This window comes from Schistocerca piceifrons, chromosome X, assembly GCF_021461385.2.
Source record: "Schistocerca piceifrons isolate TAMUIC-IGC-003096 chromosome X, iqSchPice1.1, whole genome shotgun sequence".
Classification (NCBI taxonomy): domain Eukaryota; kingdom Metazoa; phylum Arthropoda; class Insecta; order Orthoptera; family Acrididae; genus Schistocerca; species Schistocerca piceifrons.
In genome coordinates, this window is record NC_060149.1 from 90,172,489 (window position 1) to 90,191,224 (window position 18,736).

An 18,736-nucleotide genomic window follows, 5' to 3' on the forward strand; every position below is an offset into this window, starting at 1 on the left:
GAGGACCAAAGGAGAAACCGTAACCAAAGGAGAAACCGTAACCAAAGAGACTACCAAGGGAATTATCAAAAAGAAGCAGCATAAGAAACGAAAAGCGTCTACCACTGACACCGAATCCGACTCGTCGCTGGATATCCAATTGCAAGACGATGATGACGACGCGGATGATGAAGAGTGTTGTTGTGTAGGGTGCAGTGAACTGTACATTTGCACTAAAAATGATGTGGATTGGATCAAATGTATTAGCTGCCAACGTTGGCTGTATGAAGACTGTTCAAAATATGAATCTATGTGTGACGTATGTCGCAAAAAAGCAGGGGAAATAAGTTCACCATTTCACCCAAAGGGCATTCGCCATTTCACCCATATACATGGGTGAAAATGATAAAAATAAGTATGTTTTTTAACTTTTGTAGTGCCTTAAGGAAGATGTGGTACTGTTAATGTGTTACTTATGTATGTTGTGAAAGGAGAGTGTTTTTATTTTCTTTAAATAAACAATTTCTTGTCTCCTACTAGTCCCAAATTTTTTGTTCACTATTTACCCTACCAGACCGACTGCAGATGGTGGCTCAATCGTCCTAAAACACAGGGTGCTATTTTTCTCTTTGGGAGACAATGTTTCCAAGGTGGACAGAGACATAATAATGGTCGAATCTGCTCGCAGAATGTGCTGTATAATAGGTATAGCTAGGGGCCTCACCATGAATCTTTTCCCAAACACCAAGAAGCTGGAAGTCATTGACCAAGGTACTCAGTGTTGGGCATGGTGAATAACCGTGTGGTCCAGTCTTTTGGGTGGAGAATGCAGTTTAAATGCCGCCCACGTAAAATGATCATAGCATCTGGAAAATAGAGGGGTCTCGTCTTCCGCGAAGAGTGTGATCTGTTTCTGACGATTTGTAGAGCCAGATGGGGCATAGACATTGACGACACACATCTCGAAGATGGTTGCAGCCATGCCCCGGCCGTATCTGTGACTGAGATTTATTCACATATCTCCTACATATGTGTAATAATCACAGCCATAAAGTGTTGTAAGGGTGCAACATGAACTTTCTGAAGATGGGCAACATTGATTTCATAGGCCGGAAATACATCACGGAGGAGCTGCAGCTATGGTGTGTTGCTGATCATGTTGATGTTCAGTGTGGCGAACTGGTACGTCTGTGCTAGCAGTGGTGGATGTGGGTCTATCATCACCAGGGGCGGTGTGGGGTATGGACCTCAATGAGAGCCCATCCCACTGTCAATCATGCATTGAATCCGATATTAGCGAGCAGCCTCGTCGGGAGTGGTAGACAGTTTTGTGGAAGAGAAATTCCGTCCTCCACATCGTCACCACATGCCCCTGTGTTAAGGGCCTGTCCAATATACACGTCAACATCATCTTGGTGGAAGAGATCATTAGGCATCAGTAGGGAGACAGGTGTATCGGCGCACTGGTCGGCACTACGTTCGTGGCGGCCTCTACCAGTTGCTCGTATGGAACAACGTGTTGGTCATCGCTAGTGGCGTCCGCCGACATCTGCATGACACCATCGGGTGGTTGGGCTGCGTCTCCATTTTCTTCCATAGGACTGTCACGAGGACCTGTAAGCGAACAGCGACGGCATTTGCAGCGACGAGGCGAACGTTTGTTTGCACACGTGTTCCTCAGTTTCGGACGTTGACAGGGGGACCGTCGACTTGATTCGAAGGCCACTGTCGATACAATGGAGGAGTCAAGCGGATAATGTGGAGATGTACCCATTTCTGTGGCGTCCTTGGCTGGAGTCTAGCTGGCCACGATGTCGTCAGGTGGAATGACTCCACCGTCCGTTCGCCCCCGGTAGCTGAGTTGGGCCGGCACGGTAGCTCAGCGTGTTCGGTCAGAGGGTCTAACTGCCCTCTGTAATAAAAAAAAATGAGTTAATCGATTAACAAGGAACTTAAACGGATGTCTTACGACGTCCGCCCCGATCAGATGAAGCGAACAAAATGAGATTTAAAAAAAAAAAAAAAATAACTATGGTCAGCGTGACAGACTCTCAATTCTAAGGGCCCGGGTTCGATTCCCGGCTGGGTCGGAGATTTTCTCCGCTCAGGGACTGGGTGTTGTGTTGTCCTAATCATCATCATCATTTCATCACCATCGACACGCAGGTCGCGGAAGTGGCGTCAAATCGAAAGACCTGCACCAGGTTAACGGTCTGCCCGACGGGAGGCCATAGCCACACGACATTTCATTTTTCACTCCACCGTCCGAAGGCTGGTGGGATGGAGGGACGTGCCGATCGGAGAGGCAATGCGATGGACTGGGAGAAGCCATAGGCGTGGCAAGGCCCGCCGCGTAAGTTCCTGGTAGGGCGGTCAGCGTGGGTGGCACAGACGCACTGACAGTAGGAGCTGTGCAACATGTTCTTGGACGCAATCAGACCACAAATGGCTCTCCCGCCAGATACTGGAACAGGTGGAGGGCTGACCGTCATACATTATGATGAGACGGCAGCTTCCGATACGAAGGTACCAGGGCAGGTTACTTTACAGATCGATACGAACCTGCCTGACACCATTAAGACGGGATAGGTTAAGAATTGTACTCATTGTTCGGCTACATGTTCCAGGACGCCGTCATAGGATTGCAATGCCGTCCCTCAGGACTCAGCTACACAACTTCTGTCTCGCCTCATGTTTTTATGCACAGATTCAGGCGTCACGATACAGACCTTTTTATTGCATCTGGAGGCCGGCATATTTTCGCACGTTCTTCCATAAGGTGACAGTATGTTGCACAGGTACTTTAAGAGAAATTAGAGATCTGATACCGCAGTAACAGTCGTAGAAATATTCAAAGAACTTGTTAGACAACCCACATGTAATGGAAATATTTTATATCTTGTAGCTACAAACAGGCCTGACCTTACCGAGACTGTCATTATAGTTGGGAACAGTTGGTTGTGGTGGAAGAGACCAGACAGCGAGGTCAACGGTCTCATCGGATTAGGGACGGATGAGGAAGGAAGTCGGCCGTGCCCTGGAGCGATTCAGGGAAATCGCGGAAAACCTAAATCAGGATGGCCGGACGCGGGATTGAACCGTCGTCCTCCCGAATGCGAGACTGTCATTACAGAGACAAGGATTAGAGATCATGACGTCATCATAGTGGCGATGATTACTAAAGTGAATAAATCCATCAATATGTTAGGAGAGTATTTACGCTATAAAAAACATACAAGCAGTTGTCAGCATCCCACTTAGGTAATGAATAGATACCATTTGCCACCACCTACAAAAATTATGGGCAAAGTTTACACTGACAGTAAATCGCGTCCTGGAACAATGTAATTGAATTATGGGGGAAAAGGACCCTCGGCGGTTCAATTCGGACAGTATGGAGGGAACACAGATTGTTGCGCTCTCGGTTCTAAAAAGGACGCGCAAAAGTCGACAGGCTAAAGTTAGCACAAATTCTTGCGCCAGTAAGATGATCAGTGCGCGACGCATACAACAACCTCCACAGTCATACCTGTAACGTTACATGTATTTAGGCGAACTAATCGGCCGCGCAGTATCGGTACGAGGTAAGACGAATTTGTAGCGCGCTGCGGACAACGTGGCTAGTTGACCGTTTCCGCCACAGGCGAGCTCAGATGCAGAGGCAATAAGCGCGTCGCCGGGAACGGGTAAATCCCAGGGCTGGGAATTTGGACTGCTGATGCTCGCATTGCTTTTGTACAAAATATGCTCCAGGAATTGGCGGAGTATCAGAAGCTCTTAAAGATGACCAACTTGCAGTTCTTTGAGACTCGACGATACCTCACATCGGGTACTAATGCAAATCTTAATACATTTGCCATCTCAGAAAAATAAGGCACATACAGTAACACAATAATACCTCAATATATTCCCAGCTGCAGAAGTTAATGTCTCATAGCACATAAACATTTTGTAAATGACCATCTGGGTTAATAACTTTTAATTCCTTCGCCACGTGGGGCAGCCGCTCGGTCTCAAGCGTCGTGTCACGGTCCGTGCGGCTCCCACCGTGGGAGGTTCGAGTCCTCCCTCGGGCATGGGTGTGTGTGTCGAACTTAGAGTAAGATAGTTTAAGTTACATTAAATAGTGTGTAAGCTTAGGGACCGATGACCTCAGCAGTTTGGTCCCATAAGACCTTACCACAAATTTCCAAATTTCCATTAATCCTTTCGTCCGATAGGAACAAACATTATCTCAGATGATATCATTGCACTATAACTATTAACCCTGAAAGCTACGTACCTATATGTATTTTACTTATTGATTTACGACGTATTTTATATCTTTCCCATTATGCAAATGTTTGTCAAAACGTCGTATTCGCCACATTTACACAGCAAATGAACAAAGCATCAGACCTTTACATTCTGTTATACTATTGTTTTTACTTAATGAAAAGTTTACTATTTTGCCAGTAATTTTATTGAAATGTTGACAGCAAGTGCTATTGAAAAGCTGTGCTAATTTAAAAGTCGTCAGTTGCATGTGTTAGCGGACACCGCAATTGAAAAGAGTGCCAGAAGACGCTTCTGTCAAGCAGGCATAAATAATTGTTGAGGCAATTTTTAGCGACAATCTGTTGTCATTTAAAGTAAGCGCACTTGTGCAAGGATGCTGCCTTATGTATTAACGAACAAACCGTTATTTATAAACATTGTGAATAATCTGTGTGTGAGGGAATGTTTATGACATTTATTTATTGACATATTGTTGTAATATATTAGTTAAGTCTGGGAAGTGGTTATGTTGAATCAAATCATGTCTGTAGAGCTTGAGAATGGCATATTTTTGGTGGGGATGGCCTTCAGCCAATGAGAGTTGTGCAGTGGCAGAATACCGCTGCAGTCAAATGGAGACTGGAACTTTTCGAGTGATGAGCTCAAGGGATCTATCTTCGGCACTTTATGTCAAGTCCCTGAAGAAGGCAGACATACCTACGGTAAAGGGGCGATTCGATCATTGCGGTATTTTAATCTGGGCGGTGAACGTCCGCTGTCATACTTCTTAAGGGACTTTATAATTCGAGAGGTATGAATGTGCTCCAGAGTAGGACTCTAACTTATTATTCTTTACATAGCGTGTGTCAGTTTGTGAATCATCGTGTTGAACTCTGAACTACCTTGATCTGGACAATCTTTCCTATATTGTGATCACGAAATGGGCTTACATTTGGCGAGTGTTTAATGACTATTTAGTTTGGAGATTTTGTTACCATTATCGTAACGCACTCAATAAACGTCACCGCATTTGATAAGAGTATTTTCTGCCTGTATTTTAATTGGATATCGTAGGATCACTTTACATTTATTTGAGATGTCCTTTTTTGTATAAACATTATTCAATATAATCCTCTGTGGTCTACATCAGTTAAAGATCTTAAAGTAGAACATTTTATACTAAATTATTCATTTATCTCTATATTTCTTAATAACTCACAATTCTAGTCAATGTATAGACTGTTTGACTGGATGATCATAGCTGCAGGTTATCTATCATTTCCAGAGGATTAGCTGCAGGCATCTCTGGCGAAGAGAGATTCCATATTCCTAGATTTTCGGAATGTGTTGGATACGTTGCCCTACTGCAGACTGTTGACGAAAGTCCGAGCATACGGATTAGGTTCCCAGATATGTGCCTGGTTCTAAGACTTTTTAAGTAACAGAATCCACTAGTTTTCCTCGACAACGAATGTTCATCAAAGACAAAGGTATCGTAAGGAGTGCCCCATAGAACTGTGATAGGAGCGCTATTATTCTCCATATACGTAAATGATTTGACGGACAGGGTGAACAGCACTTTACGTCTGTTTCTTGATGACCCAGTCGTGGAAGGAAAGGTTTCGTTGTTGAGTGACTTAGGAGGATACAAGATGATTTAGGCAAAATTTCTAGTGGGTTTGATGGACGGCAGCTTGCTCTAAATGAAGAAAAATGCAGGTTGATACGGATAAGTAGGAAAAACAATCTTGTAACGCTCGCCTGTAGCATTAGGAGTGTGCTGCCTGACACAGACACATCGATTAAATATCTAGGCTAAATTTTGCGAAGTGATAGGAAATAAGTGAGTACGTCAGGCTGGTAGTAGAGAAGTCGAATGTTCGACTTCGATTTTATGGAAGAATTTTGGGAAAGCATAGTTCATCTATAAAGAAGACGGCGTATAGAAAGCTAGTGCGACCCAATCGTGAGTACTGTTCAAGTGTTTGGGATCCGCAACAGGTCGGATTAAATGAAGAAATCGAAGCAATTCAGAGGAGTATTGCTAGATTTGTTACCAGTACGTTGGATCACTATGCAAGTGTTACGGAGATGCTTCGTCAGCTCAAATGGGAATCCCTAGAGGAAAGACGATACTTCTTTCAAAAGACACTATTGCGGAAACTTAGAAAATCGGAGGCCGACTGTAGATCAATTCTACTGCTGTCAAAGTACATTTCGCGTAAGAACCACGAAGATAATATGAGAGAAATTAGGACTCATACGGAGGCTTATAGATAGCTGTTTTTTCCTCGCTCTATCTGCGAGTCGAACAGTAATGGAAATGACTAATAGTGGTACGAGATACAGTCCACCGAATGCCGTATAGTTGCTTATGGAGTATGTATGTAGATGGCGATGTATAACACGCATTTTCACTTCGATCGTACTACACAGCAAAGCTCTTAATTTTCTCTACCGTCCGTGGGTCATCTTGCAGCGTCCACTGTTGTAACTACGAGCTCTGTTACTAATAAGGTTTGTCTTATTGTTGTGTACTTGATCATATCTAATACACAAACAGCAGAAATAAAATAGGTTGACGTAATGAATCGGTTTAGACCACTTTCGCGTGTAATTTTTTTTTTTTTATTTAACTTTTCTCCAACACACTAAAGTCCAAATCACATTTGAACACTTGCCATCATGTTTAACAGCGCAGTTGAGTGGTAGCGATCCCGACCGCCAATATAATTAAGGCAAATGGAGTGACAGCGAAACTATTATACTAACATTACGTTCAATAACGCAACTGCACAGATGATGATGATGTTTGGTTCGTGGGGCGCTCAACTGCGCGGTCGTCAGCGCCCATACAGAATCCCAATTTTTACACAGTCCAATTTAGACACTGTCATGAATGGTGATGATGGTGAAGATAACACAAACACCCAGTCCTCGGGCAGAGAACATCCCCAACCCGGCCGGGAATCGAACACGGAACCCTGTGATCCAAAGGCAGCAACGCTCGCCACTAGACCATGAGCTGTGGACCAACTGTACAGACCTAACCCAATCTACGCTTGTGTACGCCCTATTTCTTAATAAAGTACAACAGGACAGAATGGACATACGCAAACATAATTTCGAGCCAAACTGTTGTCATAGGGTTGTTACTGTCTTCAATAGATAACGTTGGAAGTTCTATAAAACTTCTACCAGACAATGCTAGTCTCAATGCTAAGGTTGCGAAATCACGAGACTGTATCAAAACACAGGAAGATCTGCAGAGGATCTATGATTGGTTCAGGGACTTACAGTTAACCCTGAATGTAAATAAATGTAGTGTGTTGCGTGTATAAATGCGTGAGGCTACAAACGTTTTTTTACTACTAGATAGGTGTTTTACTCTAGCATAGGCTCTCTACAATGTATGGATGATGCATTTTAGAGAAATAATAAAACAACTAGACGTGGCCCTATTAGCAGAAGATGGGAAACGTTTTCTATTGGTAGATGATTTTTTTATTGTAGCAATGAGGAAGCCGTAATGAAAATGATCCTAAACGTAAATAAATTTACCGCAGTTTGTGTGATAATAGTCAAAGACGACAAACGTATTGTACTGCAAGATACATTTTTTAACCTATCATGGGGGATGACATAATATATGGCTGACTTCGAACTCGGTTTCATCTGAAGTAAGACATGTTTATGACAAATAATACACATAACTTAGACTTGGGAATAACATTGTTTACTTTGGTACGAAGATCAAACAATTCCAGTTGAATAGTGCGCTTTAAGTTGTAAGTTAGATCAGTGATAGCACCGTGTGACTTTTGTAATGTTATAGAAAATACACTCCTGGAAATTGAAATAAGAACACCGTGAATTCATTGTCCCAGGAAGGGGAAACTTTATTGACACATTCCTGGGGTCAGATACATCACATGATCACACTGACAGAACCACAGGCACATAGACACAGGCAACAGAGCATGCACAATGTCGGCACTAGTACAGTGTATATCCACCTTTCGCAGCAATGCAGGCTGCTATTCTCCCATGGAGACGATCGTAGAGATGCTGGATGTAGTCCTGTGGAACGGCTTGCCATGCCATTTCCACCTGGCGCCTCAGTTGGACCAGCGTTCGTGCTGGACGTGCAGACCGCGTGAGACGACGCTTCATCCAGTCCCAAACATGCTCAATGGGGGACAGATCCGGAGATCTTGCTGGCCAGGGTAGTTGACTTACACCTTCTAGAGCACGTTGGGTGGCACGGGATACATGCGGACGTGCATTGTCCTGTTGGAACAGCAAGTTCCCTTGCCGGTATAGGAATGGTAGAACGATGGGTTCGATGACGGTTTGGATGTACCGTGCACTATTCAGTGTCCCCTCGACGATCACCAGTGGTGTACGGCCAGTGTAGGAGATCGCTCCCCACACCATGATGCCGGGTGTTGCCCTGTGTGCCTCGGTCGTATGCAGTCCTGATTGTGGCGCTCACCTGCACGGCGCCAAACACGCATACGACCATCATTGGCACCAAGGCAGAAGGAAGAAGCGACTCTCATCGCTGAAGACGACACGTCTCCATTCGTCCCTTCATTCACGCCTGTCGCGACACCACTGGAGGCGGGCTGCACGATGTTGGGGCGTGAGCGGAAGACGGCCTAACGGTGTGCGGGACCGTAGCCCAGCTTCATGGAGACGGTTGCGAATGGTCCTCGCCGATACCCCAGGAGCAACAGTGTCCCTAATTTGCTGGGAAGTGGCGGTGCGGTCCCCTACGGCACCGCGTAGGATCCTACGGTCTTTGCGTGCATCCGTGCGTCGCTGCGGTCCGGTCCCAGGTCGACGGGCACGTGCACCTTCCGCCGACCACTGGCGACAACATCGATGTACTGTGGAGACCTCACGCCCCACGTATTGAGCAATTCGGCGGTACGTCCACCCGGCCTCCCGCATGCCCACTATACGCCCTCGCTCAAAGTCCGTCAACTGCACATACGGTTCACGTCCACGCTGTCGCGGCATGCTACCAGTGTTAAAGACTGCGATGGAGCTCCGTATGCCGCGGCAAACTGGCTGACACTGACGGCGGCGGTGCATAAATGCTGCGCAGCTAGCGCCATTCGATGGCCAACACCGCGGTTCCTGGTGTGTCCGCTGTGCCGTGCGTGTGATCATTGCTTGTACAGCCCTCTCGCAGTGTCCGGAGCAAGTATGGTGGGCCTGACACACCGGTGTCAATGTGTTCTTTTTTCCATTTCCAGGAGTGTATTTTTAATACTGTCATTATGTGAGACGTGATTTTTTTGCCGTTATAGAACAACTCAGTTATAAAAGTAATGCCACATGTGTTTTGGACTCGAAATCTTATTTATTTTTACAATTTTTTTGTGCAAGATTGCAATTCGTCATTCAGTATCAGAGATTTGTTATCATACTTGCATACTACAACAAGCAACATGCGAGTATTTTGTATACATACTCTTACTTTCTACCCAAAACATCTACTCAGAGAGGAAACTTAGTGGTGTACACTTATGAAAGTATAGATAAACCGCAGATGGAAACCAATATCTGAAACCCTCAGCCACCGAGGCAAGAGAGCATCGTATTCATAGGAGACAATGCCCGCCTACGCAGCAGCTAGCCCCATCTTCTCCACTGGTGATCGTGGTAATCAGACATGATCACTGAATAACAAACAACATTTCTAGATGTTATAACTACGTTTCGCCAGCGTACAAAATCCCGGTTGTTGCCGACGAGATGGCCTAATGGCAGGCGGCAGCACCTATTACTTCAACGCTCTGTAGCGTCATTGGAGGACGTTTCCGGACACGGGTCCCTGTCCTCGATTAGTTCCTCAAGACATCCGCTACAACTCCTCGAAGTCTGTCGCAACATTTCTGGGACACTCTCTATATGTGGCATTACCTGCATTTACATTGTCGCTTGACAACTATTAAATGGTGTGATCAGTATTAGGGAAGGCGAATGGAAGTGCTCAGGAAAAAGGAAATGCATCTGAAAAAATAATCGCACACAAGGTGTCGGTGCTAACAATTATGGAATATTGTTCCAAGATTCGGAGACCTAATCAGATAGGTGTAACAACTGATATCAAATTCAGAGATGTGTTGCTGATATTTTAACAGGTTGATACAGTCCCGAATGAAAATATAACAGAAAGGTTCGGGTACCAGTTTTCTTTGGCATATTGATCACGTAGTGACTAAATTTAAAGGAGTAATTTCTTTAATAGATAATGGTGTTAACTCTGTTTGATACACTGGTTCCTTTTCTTAAGACCTCTGGAATAACACTATTCATGGGAACCAATCCTAATTCGACAACATCTATATTTGATGGTATTGTGAGGTATAATGTGCTGGATTGGGAAAAATATGTTTCTCTAGCCTTAACACAACGCTTGTGCACAATACTCACGTCATCTTTTTTGGAGTCTGTATTAACACTTTATACATAGCATAAAGGTCAGTTATTACAACTGGCCGAACGAGGTGTCGCAGTGGTTAGCACACTGGACTCGCATTATGGAGAACGATTGTTCAAACCCGCGTCCCCTCATCCTGATTTAGGTTTTCCGTGATTTCCCTAAATCGTTTCAGCTAAAAGGGGGGATGGTTTCTTTGAAAGGGCGCAGCCGACATCCTGCCCCTTTCTTCCCTCATCCGATGGGACCAATGACCTCGCTGTTTGGTCCCCTTCCCCAAGTCGACAACCAACCAATTAAAACTGTAAGTGTATAGAACACAGCTTAAACTTTTTTCTAATGCTGTATTGTCTGCAAGATCTACTTGTCCACCTGCCAACTTCATATACGCTTATCAACTCAGTAGACAAACTGTAGGACAATATTAAACACAACTCAGCAACTATTATGAAAGCTTTCCAATAGTTTATATCACATAGAAAAAATTTGTACAGAATACAGTGGAACGTATTGTAATTACTGTAGTTCACATGTAATACATTTAGACAGTCTTTGGCACGGTAAAACGCACTATCTATCCTTCAGCTATAAATCCTAGCTTCTAGTCCGGTAATACCATGTTCTTTAACCAAAAAAGACGTAAAATTTTCTCATAGAGATATATCAGAGCATTATATAAAATCAGTAATATGGTTACCGGTATCTTTGTTAAGTTCAGCGCTTGTGATTTGATACATAAATTTATTATATATCTCTCTCCGACGGTTGCAACCCACCCATGTCATCATTCTGTTGCAACGGTCTTATCGTTGTCCATAATCATACTGCTATTTCCTTAACAGTCTTCTTGCACACAAAAGTCGTCGTTCGACGTAAGGTAGTCACACTTCTCCATTTTGTTAAAACTGCCAGTAAAGCCTTGCATTACATCCAAGTATATGAGGTTATAGTCGTCTACATGGAGCTCCTGCAATATCGCAGGAAGTTATTCCATTAGTATAGCCAATTTAATGTTGACCTAAGCCAGTTTATGTGGGATAGCCACAGGATTTTTGTATTTTCTCGAAATGGCTGCCAGTGCTTCCTTGTTAGCTTTTTCCCAGTATGTCTCCTTGAGCCATATTTAGAGTTTCTGTTTGTACGTGTCTGAGAGCGTGCGTGTGTGTATTGGTGATTTAAGGGTGCTCAACGGCAATGCTATGAGCATCTCCAAGACAATGAGTAAAAGCGAATATGGTTTTAACTTTGAAACTGTTGTCAAAGAATAGAAAAACACTCTGATTCAAGATTACAGTCACTCTCTCCTCGTCACACCCATGATCACCTGCACTATCACATTTGTTCACATCCCATAAGATAGCGGTAAAATGGTCAGATTTTCTGAAACTGTCTGATAAAATACAATTAAAACAAGAGGAAAACTAAAATAGATACACAGGAATAAGTGGCTGGTTGACACCCTGAAAACACATTAAAAATTTCCACCTAAAATTTTAGGAAACAAATGTGACTTTTCACAAAACCTCAAAAGTCATACCTTATTCCCCTGACTGTGAGTCAAAATGGATGACAAGTCTGTCAGTGAATGAGCTGCTACGCTCTTATCTGATTATAAAACACAGCCTACTAAAATGTGACGCCCTATGATCTGAACGCCACAAGCACCACACAATGAAGGATCATATCGAGTGAGGTGCAGCAGTGATTAGCATACTGGACTCGAATTCACGAGGACGACGGTTTACACCCGCGTCCAGCCATCCTGATTTAGGTTTTCCGTGATTTCCCTATATCGCTTTAGCAAATACCGGGATGATTTCTTTGAAAGGGCACGGCCGACTTTCTTCGCCATTCTTCCCTAATCCGATGCGACCGATAACCTCACTGTTTCGTCCCTTCCCCCAAATCAACCAATCACCATGAAGGATACTCTCACCAGAGCAAGAAACCATGAGTCAAAGGGTTATGGTGTGAGAAGTTCATCATCCTGCTTGCGTGACTGGAAAGATGTGTGTCATGGACGAGTCATTAACTTTAACAGACTCATTTTATCCTCTGCCCCTTCCAGCCACTCTCCTTCCAATCGACGCATTCCTCTGTACCTCAACAACGTGGTGATACCATGTTGGGGGATGGCGCATTAAAGTATCTGAGGACAGTGAAACGCCGCCTTGGCTGCTACCTCAGCCATTTCGTTAGCCTTAATAGCCATGTACCCTGGCACCCAGAAAAAAGACACCTACTCTCCCAGTCACTGTAGGCGGAGAAGGGCGTCCTGGATATCCTGGATTACTTTGTCTGCTGGATGCAACTGTTGAAGAGAGTGAATAGCACTCAGGAAATCACAGCGGACGAGGAATTTAGTGGTCGCAACACATTGTCCACATGATCACGTATAATTCCATATCGAAGACAGTGAAGTCTTGAGGCAGTTGGATCTTCAAGATACAGTTAGGAAAAACCACAGAGCAAAAAGCAGAGTTCCACTGTCTATACCCATCGTGGATACAGGCATACAGTTGTGGTGCTCATTTAAAACCTCATAAGATATTGTATTAAAGACAGATGCAGGAGCAGAGCCTCTCCTGTACCTCACAGTTTCTAAAATTACACTGGGCCCCTGCAGTAACCAGGACGGCAGTCGTTTATGACCCCCAATTTGGGTTTGTACTTGCACCACACCGATTGACTCCAGCACACACTTCATGGGATCCCAAGCGCCCTTGATGGTCGTGGACGATTGGCGAAAAGACATTCCATAGCTGGACAAGCAGCAGGTTGGTATGGTGTTGAATTGGGAGTAACGAGGGCCTTATAAGCTGGTTCTTTAGGTGTGGTATCCAAGACAGTTTGGAATCGAAAATGAAGCCCAAAAACCACACCAATTCTCTAAAAACGTAAAATGGTACACTCACATGCAACTAATTCAAATTAAAAATACAATGACAAAGATTAAAATTAAGGCATACACACTTATCTGCGGAAAACTTCAAACCCTTGCTCGTAACCTATTCCTCCGACATCCTCACTAGAAATATAAGTTGTGATTGACGAGTCGCTCTTGCAGTGTTGTAGGAAGAACAAAACTGTAGAATTGTCAAAATATATAGAGCTTTGTACAGGACTTCCAACCGTACACGTTATGCAGATTATGGCCAAGGCAAAGAGGGTACTATTTAAAAGAATTCTCTGAAGAACGTAGTTCTCCTGCTCAAAACAATTCGACAACATGTCACCAAACTGGCACATGAAACTCGTTTAGATAAGAAGGACCGAATGAGTATCTGGGGCGGCCACGGTAGCGCGACTGGTGGAGCTGTCCTAGAGTATTATGCATCTAAGTAGTGTCGTACGCCTAACTGATGTCAAAAAAATATCCCTAAACAATGTTTTTTTTTTGTTTTTACGTAGGAGACACTTCTGTTCCTTCCTCCTTTTGAGGAGATATATAAAAATGTACTTCCATCGCGAGTTTGGTATCCTGTGCTCAGGTTGTCGACTGTGGATCGACCTCTCCTCAATCCACACAGATAGTGGCTAAGGAGCTGCCTAATCTTTAATATCCAAATCGAACGGCAGTTCATCATTCGCTCCAACGTTTTTCTCACACAGCACGTTGATGCAACGCAGCGATAACTACTGGGACACTTTAGTTCCTTTCCCGTTTTGAGGGGATATATAAAAATGTACTCCCATCCAGAGTTGGGTGTCCTGTGCCCCATCGCATTAGAACAGTCAAGGAGGACTTCCTTTGATGCTCTTTGCAAGTTATAGAGTTTGCTGTATAGGATTTTGTCCTGACCATGTGCATTATCATGAGCCTCAGACAGTGCCTAATCCACCTTCCACATGGAGAAAGTATTATTGTAGGACTCTGAATTGTTGGACCTGATGTCCAACTCAGTCCTCCCCATGGTCGACTGTTGCGGTGGATATCTGGATCCTGGCTGACTGGCTGGCATCAGATAACAAAATAAAGACAGCATGGGATAGAGTGAAGGAAGAGACTGGTAGAAGCAGAAACAAAGAGGAGTACATAATATTAAGAGTAAATGATACATGGGTAACAGATGTATGCAGTGTTGCTGAACTTTTCCATAAGCACTTCATAACTGTTGCTGAAAGCGTGGAGTTGTCAGGTTCAGCAGATGCTGTTACGGAATATCTCAGACTAGTCACTACAAACAACTGCAATAATTTGAGTATGACCATCACAACACCAGTAAAAGTAATGTTCACCAAAAATCCTTAAAATCCAAAAATTCTAGAGGCTATGACAAAATATCAACAAAGTCAATTAAACAATGTGCATCTGAGTTTAGTGGTATTTTAAGTTATTTATGTAAGCTGTCTTTTGTCAGTAGAAGATTTCCTGAGTGGCTGAACTACGCTGAAGTTAAGCCTTTGCATAAGAAAGGGGAGAAAGAAATACCACAAACTTAAAGGGTTCCAATATTGAGAAGGCTATATATACATACAGTGAGAATGTATATTATTTGTCAGACAATAAATTACAGGTTAATGGAATATTTTGTGATCTACCAAAGGTATTTGACTGTGTAAATTCACAATATCCCTAAAAGTAAATTTGAATATTACAGGGTAACAGGAAATGCCATAAAATGGTTCAAATCCTATATGTCTGACAGAAAACAAAGGGTGTCAATAGAAAAGATACGTGTATTAAGCTATGAGGCATCATCCAACTGGGAACCAATAACATGTGGTGTCCCCCAAGGTTCCATCTTAGGGCCCTTAGAGCCTTAGAAAGGTCGGCTAATGAAATTTTCATAAACATTATTAAATGGTTCCTAGCCAATTTTCTGTCACTAAACCTTGAAAAAACATATTATATGCAGTTCAGAACTTGTGAAGGGTTTCCTGTCACTATATGCCTAAAATATGACGACAAGCAGTTGACAGTGTTAAATTCTTCGGATTACAGCTTGACAACAAATTTACCTGGGAGGAGTATACCGTATAACTAAATCTCTGTTTGCTATGCGAATTTTGTCAGACGTGATTGATACGAAAATAAAGAAGCTAGCGCGCTATGCTCACTTTAATTCCATAATGTCATATGGGATTATTTTCTGAGGTAACTCGTCAAGACAAGCGCAGAAACGTGCAATACGAATTATTTGTGGTTTGATCTCCAGAACGTCCTACAGAGGGCTGTTTAAGGAACTGAGGATACTAACTACAGTTTTCCAACATATTTATTCTTTAATGAAATTTGTTATTAAAATACATCTTTTTTTTCAAACCAACACCTCAGTTCATGGAATCAATACTAGAAATAAGAATAAATGTCACAAAGATTTAAATTCACTTACTTTGGTTCATAATACACATTTTCAATAACATGCTAGCAACCATAAAAAGTTTAACTAATAATAAAATTCAGCTTGAGAAGAGTCTAAAGGGTTTGTTGACAGCCAACTCCTTTTACTCCGTTAATGAATTTCTTAGCAGAACCAACTGATGCATGTATGTTATAAATAACTTCACATAATGTGAATATTGTGTACAATCTGACATCTGTACTAAATTTTGGCAGTAATGTGCTCTTTGCTGCAAAATTTTTTTTTTAATCTGATTATGCGTGGCTACAATAGCTTAAGAATTATAATACCCATCTATGTGCACTGATCATGTAATATTTGGCGACAAGTTTTATATCCTTTCAAATGAAAGTATGCTTAAGACTTTTTTTTGACCGAGTCCAAATCCACAAGGGGAATTTCATATTGGAGTCTGTGGAAGGTACAGTAACATATCAGTTCTTATTTTGTAAATACTTATTGCATATCCTTGTTTCGTGACATGTTCGACCTCCCAGAGGATCTCCTCATTATGGATCAACTTGAAGGGGAAAATAAACCTAATATAATATAATGTAATGTAGGCTTTATTCGTCACAAAATTCTCTGCCATTGTCTGATCGATGTCTCTAAGCGTTGTTTGGAGACACCTGTCCTGCTGCACCACTGCTATAGGTAACCGACTGAATTTACTGGAAATCATCTTGGTGGCTTCTCATTCTTGCGTATAACAATTAGAGAGGTTGACAGAGTCCAGGAACATTTGCCATGAGCTATTCTTGTTCTCCTTGATAATCCATCCAGTTTGCGCTCTCGCTATTCGAAAGGCTCGGAGGTCTTCTGCCGTTGGGCGGAACTGAAACCGCTGCACAGCCACACTCCTGACGAAGATTGATGAGCGGCACCCATCAGTCTACAAAGGTACAGGCTACCTTCCAAGCTGACTAGAGGACTTTTGGGTGGATTGGTCAACGGCATGGTGGATCACACGTGTGGTGTGATCCACCCATTCCTGGACGCTGCTTCAGTGTGCATACCCAGCCAGTTGGCTGGACAGCACTCAGTTAGTTAAGCTGATCATCCATCTTGGCAGCTTCTTTTAAAAGACTGCTCCATCTGGTAAGTGGAACGAGACTGGGAAGTGGTAACTGGAATGAAGTTCATCAGTAACTTCCCACTGAGCAAAATTAGCGGAGACTGGGAAGCAGAAAAAGAGGGCTGTGGACGACTATGATTCAATACTAGCATTAAAATGGATGAAACTGCCCAAGTCAAGAGTGCACAGCTCCAGAGACATTATGAGGTTCTATACAACTCGACCCCAGGGGAAAGTAGAGTGGAAGCTCCATAATTGACTACGGGCATTGAAGTCTCCCAGATGGAAAAATGGTCATGGGAGTTGGCCTATAATATCTACGAGAATCTCAGAATCTGTCGCTTCTAATGCAGGGAGCATATAGTGATCCTTTGACCCACTTCAACGTCAGTGGCAGTTGCTAGCAGGGGGATGGTACGTATTATTGACAAACACAGCTATCTCTCCCTTGCAACTTTTACTAGTCAGGTCATCTCTGAGCTGGAGATCATATCCCCTAGTAGCGGGGTATCATAAGTTTAAAATGTGTTTCTTGTGGACACAATCACGTCTGTATTACCCATCATGACACAACGCCTTTGCTATAGTGCAGGCTCCGTTTCGATGGCACTTTCCACGAGGCATTTAACTCTCTGAAGGTTTGTTGCTTGTTAGGAACTAGACATTTCTATCAACAATATCTCATTTCTCAATTGAGTTAAAAGTTTTTAAAGGGCCAGAAATGTCCTCTAAATTCTTCTAAATATGGAAAGCTGAAGCTTTTTCAATGCTGCCCTCCATTTTTAGCTAGCAAAAACACATTCTGTTACCAGGCTGTGTTCCATTATTGTTAAATGAAGTACTGAAAGTAGTTCCAGTATTGTAAGGGCTGGCAACACGAACCCTCTTGTTGGGTTGGGTGTAGATACCTACCAGTGGTGCACCCATTCCGCTGGGAGTTGATAAGTTTAGGGGGTTCTATATCGGTCTCGCACTCAGCTAGGGAAACAAGGGTCCATGCAGGCAAAGCCCTGCTTGCCTGTGTAAACCTCAGGTATTGTAGTTTTCCCAGACGTTGCCCGTTAACGACTATTTCACCTCCAACAGCCATGCGTCTCATTGGCGTGCGGCACACCTACACATTAAGATTTTTTTCTATAGAAGTCTGTTCCATCCGCAAGATCCAGGCGGCTAATGCAAGATTTCCGTTCTCTGCACCGCACAATACCCCACCACCGTGCTGCACAGTGCGGGTTGAAGCATACTCATAATCATGTTAACACTCTCTCCAACTACAGAACACTGATCAGATGCAGCTATGAGGGCTTGTTACATACTGTAAAAATCCTGCTTTGTGGAATTTCCGATCACATAATCACCGCATTACTTTGGTTATATCTTCTAAATTTAGAAAGCTGCCAGGTGCTTCTCTTTGTTACAATCAATTTTAAAAAATCGTTACGTAGAGTATGTGAGGCACGTATGTTGCCACAACACAAAGTACAGTATCTCTATATGCCTCTAATAGATTTCCTGCAACTGTCTGCAATTTATTGGCGGCTGTCCTGACAGCTACAGGACCAAGTCTGCGCCTAACATGTAAACAGAAATTATGACCTAGAGATTACTTAACCAATGTATTCCATT